We start from the raw sequence: 14,300 nt of genomic DNA, 5'->3' as shown, positions 1-14,300 counted from the left end.
CAGCCCCGGCGGACCCAGAAATCAGGTTTTGTGCAAAAAGCAGCTCATCGGGCATTCCTCTCCCTGAAAGACAGCGACGTGTAGTTCAGGTACGGCCGTTCCTGCAGGTACCTGCTCTCCCCCCGGCAATTGCTGGTGTGTAGTAGCCAGGCCTAGCTTTGTTAACTCCTGCCTGCGTCTGCGGGGGTAATCGCAATATCCTGTGTGCAGCTGTGAGCAAATGTAAACTTCTGTACTGGCAAGAAATGCTGCACGGAGTGTTTAATCCTTATTACATACGTAGCCTGTTTTCAATATCTTTCGCAATGCCTGTTCTGTTTTCTTGGAGCATGGAGGTGCTGCTGAAATTATATATCAAGAAGGAAACAGAATTTTCCGGCTGTCTCGGTAGTAGGCTTCAATTTCTGGGGTTGTGGACTTGTATAAAATTTATCTTATCTATGTCTCGCGATCTGGCGACTATTTAGCAATAACGGTCACCCACACAGTGTGCCGGGACACCACGCTGTTTGGTAATGAGAACTCCTGGAGATCTGTGAAGGCACCAATTAATCATCATAGTGCCAATTAAAAAGGCCATTAGAAATGCTATCCGTAGCCATAAATCCTGCATAGGTGTTCTTTCTCAAAGAGGTGTGTGTGTATAATGCACTCAGATTTGCATACATACGTCTGGTTCTTATTCCAAGTCAATATGACCTGGCAGAACAATTGGGCAAAATACATTGGCAGCAGCAATGAATTCATATTCTGCCCTATAGTTAGATCCCAAATTTATTCCAATCTGTTAAATCTTAAATCAGGTTTTGTTTTTCTAAGTGGAAAATAGTTTTTCCTGTGGCGCGGTTACACTCAAGCTGTCATTGGAGTTGCACTGCGGTGTTATCAGGGTATGATTTTTAAGGCCAGCATCCATGAAATCTTTTCAGAAGAGGGACTTCGTTGTCCTGCAGTTTCCTGATGGAGACCTGTGTTCCAATTGGGCCTCCAAGCATTCCGGTAATATAAAGAATTGTGGATGGAGCAGGTACATTTTTACTTTGCATTGTTTATTACTTTCTGTTTTGAATTATTTCTGTCAGCTGCTCATAAGTTCTTCATATTTCACTTGTTTGAATTGAGACATTTTTATACCCACTGTGTGCCCTGGCATGTGGTGGTGTTTTGTTGTTTTGTTTAGCTTCTTCTACCCCAAAAGTCCATTAGAAAACAGTTGAAGCATTTGTGAGACCGAGAGTAAAGTAGAATGCTGTTTTGTCCATATCCAAACAGAAAGGTTTTTTATTAAGAAGCAGAGCTCTTGCTTTGAGCAAGGGTTTGAAAATTCTGAAGGTTTGTCGTTCTTTTTTTCTTGTAAAACATCTGTCGAAGTTGTTCAAAGTTACAAGGGGCTGAAAACCCCAGTTGTTTGATGCTGAGCAGAGGTGTTAATGTTTGAGAGCTGTGATCTGCAAGGGAATGGAGCTGGCTGGGACAGATCTGTAATAAGTGCAGCACCTTTATCAAGAAACTGGAATTGAATTCAGGATTTTTCTCTGCTGTTAGCAAATAGCTTATGAAACACAGTAGCAGATATATATTTATTGTCTCGTTATCACAGAAGATAATCTGCTACCTCTGTCTTTTACTTCAATTGCGTAACTACCAGATTTTTGATAAGTGAATCTTTGGAACTGATGATATGCCTTTTGGCATCAACATGCTGATCCATAATGGGATATCACTTTGGCTTTCCAGTTTACAATTTAAAAAAAAAAACCCAAACAACCGGTTTACATTAAAAAAATCATCATCCGAACAAACCAATTCCGATATTTTTTTCGAAACTCCAAAAATTACATACAGAGGCTATGCGTTGGAAGAAAGTCGGAGTTACAATCACTTGCACACCTTGGCTTAAGTCTTCTCCTTTGTATATGGGTATCATCATTCAGTTTTTAGTGAGGTGATCACAGAGCCAAAAAGATGGTTTGACCATGAAAGCTAGGATGATATTAAGAATTTTGCATGCAGAGCAAAATCTAGAGTATGTTACAAGACAGCCAGAAATTACAATAAAGCTATTAACTTTATATTAACTGTCATTCAGGGGGAGCCCGTGTTTGTCACTTATATTGGGGCAGAAGGAAAACGCAGCTTGTGGACAAATGTTGGAGTTTAAAAGGGTGAAAATTTAAATGAGAGTCTTCGTAAAAATAAAGGAACATAAGGCTTGTATCTGTTAAAAGCAAATTTGAAAATGAAGCCTCTTTCCTGCCCTTCAACTTGAAATCTTACAATTCTCTTAAATCCCAAAATGTGGCTTCATTGTTCATTTCTTTTTTACCGGAATGTGAAATAACACGAGCTTGAGGTTTTAGTGCGTTAAAAAAAAAATAATCCTTTTTCATTATAACTTCTGGTAGTGTTTTAATTAAAGTTATTAGGAGAACCATCACATGCAATACATTTTAAAATTCTTGTGCCATGTGCTAGGAATATCTAGGAAAGGGATTATGTGCATAACTTGTTCACTCGCAGTGAAGCAGACTGGATTTTGTTATTCGTGACTAGTTATCACCTGCAACTTGGTCATGTGTTTTTACGTGGGTAAGAGGAAGAACCTGTTTTTCTGTGTTCTTTGCAGTTCATAATCTATTTAACAAATTGAGACTGTTTTTAGCAAAGCTCAGTGCTCTTTCTTCATACCGAAAGAAACCTCATTAAAGAAAGCTACATAAAATTTGGACACACAGTTGAAGAAACGACCAAGAAAACGGTGGTTTATGCCAGTATTTTTCCTTTTGTGTTTTTCTCGGAGAGTTTGCATTATGTCACTACCCTGTAAAACAAGGTCAAATGTATAAGTACGAGCAATCGAGGGTGATGTTTCATACTTCGTATTGGTTGAAAGGTTTGGGGTTTTAACCTCCAACAGTTTGAATGAGAAGAGGATGGAGGAAGGAATTGGGGAGGTTGTCCCCAGGAATTGTAATGTAACGTTTATTTGTGTAAATTTTGAAAAGCGTAAAGTGTGAGGTTTTCGGGAGATGTTTTAGAAGCCGAATGGTGTTTGCACCCACTCCTTGGCCTCCGTGTCAGACAGGGGTGTCACCACTTCAGCAGCTGCCAGCGCAGCTGACCTGCCTTTGAATGGAAAGATCTCGTTGATGGACGTTTAAACAAAATGTTGATTTGTTTACATGCCATGTGGTCCCAGTGGACTTGTTTAGATCACCAGATGCCTTGAAAAGCCAAAGTCTTTGACCATTATAAGGAATCGGTGCAATTTTCTGTTTATTCTTCATACTATTATCTTCCTCCAGCAGATCTGATTCACTTGTAAGGTCTCTTTAAATAGGTCTTTTTACTTTCATATTCAGTTTAAAAAAAAAAGTTAAACAGGTGTCTAAATTCAGCAAAGTTACTGGGTATAAGCACTTAAAACCAATTTATTAGGTGAAGTAGGTTTACTGCTCAGAGAGACAAGTGTCCCTCTGAAATAATAGCATGTGCTGGCTTTTCTACTTGGAAAAGAGGAAGAGTGTGGTTTTGCTGTGGTTGTGCTCTTTTTGAACAGTTAGTAAATAATGTCACTTGACTTTTTCATTTATCCTTTTTTTTTTTTCTTGATTGTTTCGCTGACAGCTGATTTACCAGCCATTCTGAAAGCAGATGGGAAAACCTGTTCAGATGCCCTTTTATCTTTTTCAGTTTTTAAGCCCTCAGGATCTCACCTAATTACAAGGTGCATAAAGTGCCCGTGGCCTAATTCCTTTTACCAAAACAAGAAACATCCATTCAGGAATCTGGGTTTTCCTCCCATGTTTTCCCCAGATGAATGAATCTCAAGTTTAATTAGCAAAAATACAATAAAGCTAAATTTATAATGCTATAAATGTATGAAAGAGAGCGTAAAATAAATTCATACTTCTTCCCATCTGTGCTTGGTACAAGCATTGAGATACTTATAATGAAAATTAGGTCCAAGTGTTTCAACAAAACCAAAATTTTGTCATTTCTTATTACACAAAAGCAAACTATTTATCTTGTATTTGAAGGTTTATAGATTCCATGTGAAGAAATTTCTGCCCATTAATGCACATTATTAATTAATGCCTCTGGTTTGAGAGTTTTGCATATACAAACCAATATTAATAGAACTTGTGTGTATGAATTTTTCTAAAGTGTCTGCAATAGTATAAATGTCCCGTGGGCGTTTTGCAATACTAGCATTTCAGCAGAAAGCCCAAGGTCACATTTCATACAGTATACTTTGGATGTTTCAGCTGATTATAACATGAAATAACTATATAGAACATAATTAAGTAATAGAATTCTTTTAAAAGGTACTACAGATAAATTTTGTAATTTGTATTTGTTGAAGTGTTATAAGCCACTGAATCTGAAAGGATTTAAAACGTTGCAGTGTATGAGTGAACATGTCGCCATGCTTAGCTGTGTCGTGCTACTGTACCATATAATATACCTATAATTTTTGATTACATGGCCATTGTAATCTCATAGTTACGAGCAGTTTTGCACCCATCAGGAGCAACTTCTGCAGCAGTTTCAGTCTTTGAGTGAACTGAAAGTCTTGGCTTGACAGAAGATTTTCGAGAAGCCCAGGGAGCCCTGTGGGAACTGGTTTAAAATCCAAAGCTACTGGAAGAAATGTCCCCCTAGGTGTCAAGGGTCCCTATAGCGAATTTAAGTGCACTTTTTGTTTCCTTGTCAGTGAAATGAAAATGGAGCTGTTGCCCTGAGAAAGTGGAAGAAAGCGGCCATGCAGCAGTTTGCAGGAGAGGTGGGTGAAGGTGCCGGGGGAAGCAGGAAAGCTGATGTCTGTCACCTTCCCCCTGCACAGCTGCGCGTTAATGGGCAGGAGGTTTTAAAAGTGGGGAGAGCCAATAGCTGTCACTGAGTTTATTCCCATTATTGCTTCTGCAAAACCAAGGGAAGCCTCTGATAATTTACTCCTGGCAAAAACATTTCTCCGGTTTTTAGTGCCTCGTGTTGGGCAAAGTGAACAAGCGTAAAATTGAAGTAGGGACAAGAAGAGGGGAGGAGGAAAGGAAGAACAAGTCCTAGAGAGCGAGTTACACAATGCTAGCCCTTAAAGCCTAGAAAAAAGAGCTGTTTAAAATTGCTGAGTATGAAGCAAAGATCGCCTGGGTCAGCTTTGCAGCATGACAGCAATAAGCACGTGACCAATAATTCAAGCCGACAGAAGAGGTGTTCGAGAATACAAATATGCCTGCTCTGTTCTGCTTATGCACTCGAAATGCAATCCGTAACCTGGACTTCCCCGGCAGCGCTCTGTCTCTCCCGTCCTCTCGTTTGATGAGCGTCTTCCCTGTGAAAGCACAGCCTTTCTGATCCTTTTTGCAACCTGTGCACTCTGTGAAATGCGCCGTGCGCGGGGGATTTGTTACGAGATGCATCGGGACCTAACATGTTGCAGGCAGACTTGTTACCGATGAAATACGGTTGACAGAAAGCATTAGCTGCAACTGAGAGATAGAAAGAAGAAGTCGTATTTTTAAAGGAAGATCGTGGTGTAAAATGTTGATTATTTGTTGTGCAAGAAGATAGTCAGGACTTTGTGTTATTAGGGATTCTGTACCCTGGAAAACTGGCAGCAAATTCAGCTCGATGCTGCCAAACCGTACTTCAGAATCTGAGGTTTCATATGAAAAAGGGAGAAAAAAGCAAATCAAACAGAAAACCCTCTATACCTGCAGCCGCAGAGAAAATACTCAGAAACTCACTGTGACCAGAGTTGCGTTCTTGTCTTGAGTCAGCAATCAGCTTGAAGCGATACCTTTGAGAAGAGCGAACTGCGCTGGTCATTTAAATGCATGTGGGCTATGAAGCCTGACAATGTTTACACAGCAGCTAGCTCGTTCCTGTGCTGCTTTTGCAAAACCTCAGTGTAATGCATGCTGTTTCAGAACGTGTTTTCTGGGGACAGAAGAAGAGAACCAGAAGGAGTATTTGTTATTTTTCATGTAAATTGGAATGAATGTTAAACTTCCCTTCCTCTCTTCTTCTTTCCCTCACTCTCTCCCATTCCCCACGTGCCCCCGCCCCCACCCCGAAAAAAAAGGCAAGCGACTTTTCAAATTGTGGAGAAACAACAAAACAAGGGATATTTTCTTTGCCCACCGGAAAAAGCTTTAGTCATATCCGGACTCTTGAAAAAAATCGAAACAAAACCCCCTTCTTCCCTCGAACTCCTACATTCTCCTTAGTGCCATATGCCCCAACTTACATTATCCAGCTTTTAATACATTCCACTTCTGCTCTGACAGCTATACAATGTACCACAGTTGCACAGAGTCAGAAGGCAGATCTGTGAAGCACAAAGAATAAAGAATTTGCTGACAGTTTAAGACAAATTTAGTGAATATGGAAGTAAATAACATAAGTGAAACTGGAATACTGATGGTATTTTTTTCATTTCTGCATGTCTGTCTAAACCTGTCTCAAATTTACCTTCACAGTACTGTGAATTTCCCGTTTGGCGTCAGCTCCGCTGAATTTACTTTTAGAAGGCTGCAAAATATGGGGGATCTTGTACTTGGTGCTCACGATCACCCTGAGGAACCTGTAAATCAGTGCAACAGTTGTATGGTTATATGGCTCGCGTCATGTTTGAGCATTGGAGCTCAACATTAGAAAAGCACTGTAATTGCTAATAATTAGTACTGGGTAAGCCTCACAAGGTTTACTTAAGAGTCCCCTTGTGTCAGATTCACATCCAAAGCGTATCTGAAGTACCTGAACTGTTTGATGAACTGGAAGGAAACACGGGGTGTTTCAAAAAGATGGACCCAATTTCAAAGATATAGTGATTTCAGATTGAGTCCATCTTTTTGAAACACCCTGTACTTTGTCATTGTGTAAGGCAGAAGACTTGTGTATGAAAGGGCAAGGGGATTGTGAAATAATTACTGGCTCTGCATTTAATTTGAGTCAATGAAAATGCCAGAATGATTGAAGTGTTTGTGCTGAAGATCAAGGAGTTAGATTGGAATAGGGTAATCAAAACCAGGGACCATCTTTCTTAAGTCTTTTAATATTTCTTAGGGAGGAGATAATGGAGAACTGTGAGAGTATGGCAAGGGAGTGTTGGAAGGAAAATCGGGATCAGAGGTCACACCTGTATGAAGCGATGGTTTGAAAATGACAAGTAAAAATAGAAATATGCTTCACTTGGCGGTGATGAATGGGTTCCTTGACCTGAGGAGGAAGACTAAAGGTGGCTTTGCGCTGTGGAGACGGTAATTTGATAGTGGCAGTTACAGGTGAGAAAGTTTGCTGTTAAAAATAGGGTGGAAAAAATGACTGGTCTTAATTATATATGGGTACTCATGCCCCTGGGCCTCGATTGCCTGGGCAGCTGCGCTTTTCTGCAGCCACACTGTGACACTTTCTGTTTGCCATTTTTTGGTATTTTCCATGTGATTCTCCCATCCCCAGTTTCTCCAGCTGTTCCCAGTATGCCTTTTACTTTGTGCTTATCTTCAGCGTTGGAGCACCCTGGACCGCTTGCCTGCCCCTTTCCTCTGGCACCACGAAACTGTTCCGCTGGCCTCGTTAAGCCGACGAGCAAGACTCAGAGAGTCAGCATTGCTGTACCTGGGTCTGTACATGTCGTTTCCATGACGTGTGAGGTGGGATCAGTCATATCTTGTATCCCTAGGGCAGGGAAGCATTTGCCAATGGCCTATAACTTTGCCTCTCTGCAAGCAATAAATGCCAAGAGTCTTGTCAGCTTTTTACATATTAAGGCAAAAAGCATGTTCTGGGCTGCTGGCTGCTTCTGTTCAAACACCAAGTGTGGATTTTCAGGTTAGTAGAGGTCTGTTTGCTTAAAAGAGGTTCCGATCAGGATGAATTATGAAAATGTCAATAAATACCACATTTTAAAAGGTAATAAACTGAATATTAATGTTGAAGGCAGAGCTCCAGGCAAACATTAGCAGCAGCCCGAACCACCTACCTTTATGTACCTTGTTCTTCCGTAGCACTCAGCACGAGGAGCCGAAGCAGCCCTGGACCCCAGAAGGGAGTTCTTAAACACCTCAATAGTCAAAAATGCTCCACAGACACTATACTCATGGATTTTGTTCCTTTGTGCGTGAGTTTCAGTCATAACTACCCATGCGAGTCCCTTATGCGCGTGTGACATCGATCCGTTTCTTGGCTAAAAATACGTGGACATTGCAGTTTAGTATGGTGCGATTAATCATATGTTTGGACACCCTGATGCCAACTTTTATTTTGTTTTCGAACACTGTGTGCGGAAAATTGGAAAACCTAAGTAGTGAAATGCCGTGTCTAGTATAGTTCTCTTCGTCTGCAGTTCTGTGTGAAAACGCACTGGAGACTTCTTCTAAAGACTGCAGTTAAAAAATAAATAATCTGTTCATATGTCAGCTCAGGGTTAGGAGTTACCTGCTGCTTGCCCAGTTCCGATCCATACGCTATCACAAGGCCAGTTAAAAACTGATCAACTCAGATGACCCCCATTTGGGGCACACTCATATCTGTAGGTCTCCCCACTTTCCCTTTACTGGACTTGAAGTCTGATTAGTGTTTAGACATCGCTTTGAGATAATGATAATGTGCCTTTTAATTAGCATCAATATTTCTAATCTTTTGGGAACTAATAATGTGTTTCTTTTTTACTCCCTGACTGTTGACAGATGGCCACTTATTAAACATCATTAAATTCCAACATCAATCATTTTTGTGCTTTTTAAAATATGTTCGCCATTTCAATGAAATGATGTATATAGGAGGGAGGTTTTTCATGCCAGATTTGATGCCGCGCTGTGACAGCATTTCATGGAGGCCTTGTTTTTTAAGATGTTGTAAGTATAATCTCCAAGGCCTTGCTAAATTGTAATTTCGGTGTACACGCGTATGTTAAAAGAGGCTCTTGTGTGGAAGTAGCCCGAATGCTTTTTTGAGACAAAACCACTATTTAAGCATTTAGAAATTTGAACTTTTGAGAAGCCTGTGCTTATGTGCAGAACACATTTCATACATTTACACAAGAATTCATACCGTATGTGTTTTTGTGAACGCCGTGGAAAAGCGAAGATGCTTTGTTTGCCTTAATGCATCCTTGGCTAGAACCTCTAATTTGTTATTTGTGAAACTTTGTTTAATGGGTACAATTACGATTTGCATTGTGTCCTTGCTCATCTTAATAGCAGTATTAATTTGCAGGAAGGGACAAAAATTATCTTGTGGTGTTATCAAGCAGTGTTTAGGCTTTCTGAATGCTAATTAATTCAGAGCTCAAATGCTGTACCTGCTGTTTAAAAGGCTGGCAGCTTGTATTCATCACCTGAGTGACAGCTGTTGTAGCCTTTTTTGCTCCTAAAAAGAGCGGGGAAGATTAACTCCTTCCATGCTAATGGCTGCCATAGTGGTGGCACAATTGTTACAGTCAGAATCTAAATTTGCAGATTTTTGGCTTCAGAAGATTTGCTGATTTTGACAGTATATTAGAGGAAGGATTGGTGGCAGCGTATTGTTAAGAGAAATCGATAGATATTTCTCCAGTAGACTGTTAGTTTTTCTGGGCAGGGGAAAAAAAAAAGTCTTTCTGACATTTGATGTCAGAACCAGATCCTCTGTATAACTAAAATATTGCCAAGTCAGATTTGAACATTTATAGCAAGTGTGGAATCTAAATAATATTTCTTTTGGAGTTAAATATTTTTTCTAATGTTTACTGTCAAGGAAAATATTTATTAGTTGCAATTGAATTAAATGTTCACTTACACCATTTGAATGTCACACAATAGTAAAGAATAGTTTTATATTTTTTATGCTGCATACAATGATCATTGAGTTATTTGTTAAACTAAACTCCTCTACACTGGGAAGCAATGGTAGTCTGTAGTAATAAAAAAGGGAACTTAAAGGCATGCAGATAATTTAATTTAATCTGAGAACGAGGAGCATCTGGTATAATGCAGGTTCATATGCAGGTTTGAGAGGATTACACAGTTTGCCTGGATGATTGAGGAGGTGAGATACGAATATCGGATTACATTCCTTCTTTTCCACTGAGGAGCAGATAGCTGAAGTATATGGTAACTCCATCCCTCCGTTCCCTCCTGCCCCAAATCAAAATATTTTAATTGTACTACATTTTCTTTTTGGAGGAACCATGAGACAAATCAACAGTTGTCTTGTGTCAAAGGGCATTGCTTAAATACTGACATCAAACAAAATCCCACAAAAGATTCCAGTTAGTATTTTGGGATAATTCAAGGGGTTTTGCCTTTTCCTACTTTAAAGATCTATAAAGTCTGGCGTGTGTTTTGCTACATAAGCATTTCAGAAATATGGATGTACAGTAGACATGTCGTAATAATTACAAAATCCTCATTCTTGTTTTGGAGGTCCTGTATCTTTAGGGAAACGCAGGGTGGACTTGACTAATGCCTCTGGGCTTTGATTCTGCTCACATCAGTTTTCACGCATTCTGATTCAGTAAATCTCATTAAGCACGTGTTTAACTTCCAGTATTCACTGAAAGTTCTGTTGACTTCAGGAGCAAATTAAGCACATGCTTAAATGTTGTTCAGAGCCTTAGGGAAAGGTGATTAAGCTATAGAACAAAGCTATGCTATTAAGATATTTTAACTCATTGAAATCCAGTAGATTTTCTGATCCTGGGTCACTGAATACTCTGTGTTTAAAGTAAAACAATTACCTTATAGTTGGCTGGCTCTGTTGTGCAGCTCAGAACACCAACATCAATATATTAGCTGGGTATTTCTGCCGTGACAATACATTTCCTTTTACTTTTGACCTACTGTTCTATTCTTATAAATAATTAGTGATTATAATGAGTGACTGAAAACATAATGGGAAATAAAAAGGTTTCCAAGCTTGTTTACGAAGTATTTTTGAAAATGAAAATATTTTTTCAGGAATTGTTGTCTTATTCCAAGTTACTCCAACATCTTTTGTTATTACTCATTAACTTCGAAAGACATTTTTAGTCTCCACGCACAGGGATGATTTTTTGAAGCTCTAGCTGTATTGTCTTAGTGTTCTTTGTGCGTGGACATTTTCAGCGTTAATTTATGGTGGAGTTTGATACAGAGTAATTAAGAATTATGCTTTGACAAGACTGAGGTGTAGTCTTTGAATTAGTGTGTAAGATGCTCTAATGAGCCCAGCAAGTATTAGGAAAATGCACTGCAGCATGTACTTCTGCCCTTCATATGTTGTTTATTATAAAGTCCCTCGACTTTTTAGAATCTTGTGAAATGCTTTCTGTAGGGGAGATTTCTTGCTCTCTAACCCATGGGGAGAAGTTTCTAAAATAACCCTGTAATGATTCAGAAACCAGAAGATTGTGTGAGCATTCGGGGGGGTAGAGGAGGGCAGCAGGAGGTTACAGGGAAGGCTGTTGGGTGTTTTTTTCTTTATATGTAGTTTCCCATAGAGAAAATAATCAGCCCAAGACTGGAATATTTTGGGAGGCTGGACGTGGCATCATTAGCTTTCCCTGATTCCTGTCCTGGAACAGTTACTGTGAGTGCGAAATCATGAGCTCACTGAAATCCTGCAGTGAGTTATTTGGACTCTGTCAGCAGCTTCTTGAAATAAATCTGAGTGCTAAAGCTACATAATTGTTGCTACCGCGGTGTTAAACTCTTGCGATGATTCAGGCTCGGTGTGCTCACCGAGTTAGACCAAGAACCCATCGAGTCCGCTGACTCATGTTTGCTTCTTGACCTTTTGGCAAAGATCAAGCGTAGCATATGTTTTTATCAGTTTAATATCTGTCATGTCCTCAACCTGAGGATTTTATATCAAATGAGTTTGGGGACTGGGAAATGTACAAGGAACTTACACCACCCTCTCCATGCATGAAACCTGCTATTGCTGTGTTTCTAGAATGGTATGAAAAGAAAAAGATAAAAAAAAAAAGCAACATGGCTCCTGATGACCATAGATGAGTGCAAAGGGAAGAGCCAGAACAGAGCAAGCATAGATTATCCTTCCCTAAAGTATTCCCTTAATCTCCACCTATTTTCAGCTCAGGGGTTTTCCTGAGCCTCGATAAAACCCCTGTGAAAAGAAAATAAAATAGCATTTCTGATCGCATTTTAATCTTTCATGCACTGTCTTCTCAATCCATATTAGTATATTTTGTAATATCCAGTGTTACAACATCAGGGTATCACCTTCAGGACTGGGCATTACCTTGCACCGACCGATATGGTGACCCCCATCCTTGTCAAAGAGGGAGTTCTTGCATCACCGTTGCTCTTTATCTTCACTGACCACTCTTACAGATGCTATTTTTCTGAAAAATTAGATAAAATAACAATCAGAAATAACCCCGAAATCCAAAAGAGAAGAAACTTACTACATCATGGTGAAATGCTACATGTAGGATTATATCTGGTTTGATGAAAAGACCACTGGAAAGTAATAGATGCAGTTGATACCTTTGAGGAAACACTGCTGTCACAAGCGCTTAAAACATATTCTGAAATGTGCCCCAAAACTATGGAGAGTTGGGGTTTACTCCAACATTTTTGATCGATGAAACACCAGCTTATGCTGTTTTACAAACTGGAGCTCCGGAACTGTTCCTGCGTGTCGTAATCGGTGGGTGACGAACAAATTTGCTTTTATTTGGCCCGTGCCATAGTTACCGCTGAGGTCTATGTAATGCAGCAGGTGATGACAAGCGTGGTTTATGGCATCTGTAGGAACAGAATCAAGCTATTAAATGGCAAGCTGATGTGACGGTGAAAATTGGAAGTTGTATTAGAAGCAAAACGAATGTAGTTCGGATAGAAAGTGATCAAAATCATTTCTAGGTGACATAAGAATTTGACCCTTCAAGGAGTTCTTGCGAAGTATGTGAGGTAATACAGAAAGAAGGAACCTGTGTCATTGTAAATTAGTGTCCTTGAGTTAAGTCTCATTACCAAGGCACCTTCAGTTTTTTAATTATTTGACCTGCCATGGTTAATAAAAAGAAAGTTAATTTGGTGTGACATTTTTGGTGGTAGCTTGGTGAGCTACCAAATTAATTGCAATAAAATAGTAGTTTCCAAAAAACCCCCAAACTTTCCGTTCCTTGCATTTTGAATCAGCTGGTGATTTCTTAGTTATTATTTATGTTCTCAGTATTTCAATTAGGACATGTTAAAGCTGATGTTCTGGGTGGGGGAATAAATCGAGTGTTTGTAAATTGTAATGTTGATATTTAATGGAAAATACTATATTTAAAATTTCTGTTTGGAACCAAAAAATAATGTCTACAAGATAGAAATCCACTGCAGCAAAATACCATCTTATTACTATGCGTGCTACGACGCTTACAGGTTATTGTCAAGATGCGGTGTCTACTGGCAAGGAAGCTTTTGTTTGTCATGGGAACAAAATGATTGCTCCTCATTTTTCTTGACTGCTGGGTTCTTTAAGCGAAAACCATTTTGATCCTGGAATAAATATTGATTCTCTCTTTTCGCGCTCTGAGAAAATTAATTTAGTGTGAGTTATATTCAGCCAGGTGAGGTGAGGGCAGCTCAGGACCCCACAGGCTACTTAAACCTGTGACATGGGCCGGCATTCAAGAAGCGTCTTCATTACTCCAGGGTCAGCACATACGTGCTGGTTCTTTTGAAGAGTGTCTCCTGGGGCAGAGCATGGGAGGATTCGTGGCCCACTTGTCTATAGCAATAGGACTGCAGGCTTTCTTTTTTCTAGCCAAAACCGAGTAGAATCCATCCTGCCCTCCTCCCCCACTTCTGAGTGGTTCTGTACCCCAAACCCAGGTGATCTATGTGAAGCCAAAGGCACTAGTGCGTTTGTGCCTTCCAGAGACAGCCATGGGAGAAACATAAAGATCTGCATTTTGCTGTCCTGATTTTCAGCATGCAGAAATCCATGGGGGGAAAAGTAGAGAGGTTTGCGATAGCCAAGTCTTGCTTTTGTACGTAGGTAGAAAGCACGGAAGAGAGAATGCATTGAGATAATGCATGGGAATGTGTTTACAAAACTCTGCATCCATCGCTTACTTTGAGCTGACGGGGACATATGTGCTCATCCTTTGGGAGGGGCTCAGTGGCATTTTCTCGATATGCAAATTGAAAGAAGTGGCGAGAGCAGTGGGAAGAGTTGGACGGATTTCTTGAAAGAATCGAATGCTTCCACTTCCTTCTCTTTGCTGCTCTCTTAAGAAGACATTGTTGTGAGAATCATAGAAGGATTTGGGCTAGAAGAACCTTCAAAAGTCCTCTAGTCCAAGCCCTGCCATG

At 39.9% G+C, this 14,300-nt stretch overlaps 1 protein-coding gene and 1 non-coding gene across 6 annotated transcripts in view; both read left to right on the top strand.

Moving 5' to 3' along the window:
* The window catches only part of MACROD2 (mono-ADP ribosylhydrolase 2), an 857,870-nt gene that overhangs the window by 376,601 nt on the left and 466,969 nt on the right, over positions 1-14,300 (top strand). The gene's annotated exons all lie outside the window — the stretch shown is intronic.
* Positions 11,745-11,935, top strand: LOC135987833 (U2 spliceosomal RNA). The gene has a single exon (XR_010606068.1). It is a non-coding gene; the product is annotated as a U2 spliceosomal RNA (small nuclear RNA).

This window comes from Caloenas nicobarica, chromosome 3 (genome assembly GCF_036013445.1).
Source record: "Caloenas nicobarica isolate bCalNic1 chromosome 3, bCalNic1.hap1, whole genome shotgun sequence".
Lineage (NCBI taxonomy): Eukaryota > Metazoa > Chordata > Aves > Columbiformes > Columbidae > Caloenas > Caloenas nicobarica.
This window is presented reverse-complemented; position numbering and strand designations above follow the sequence as displayed.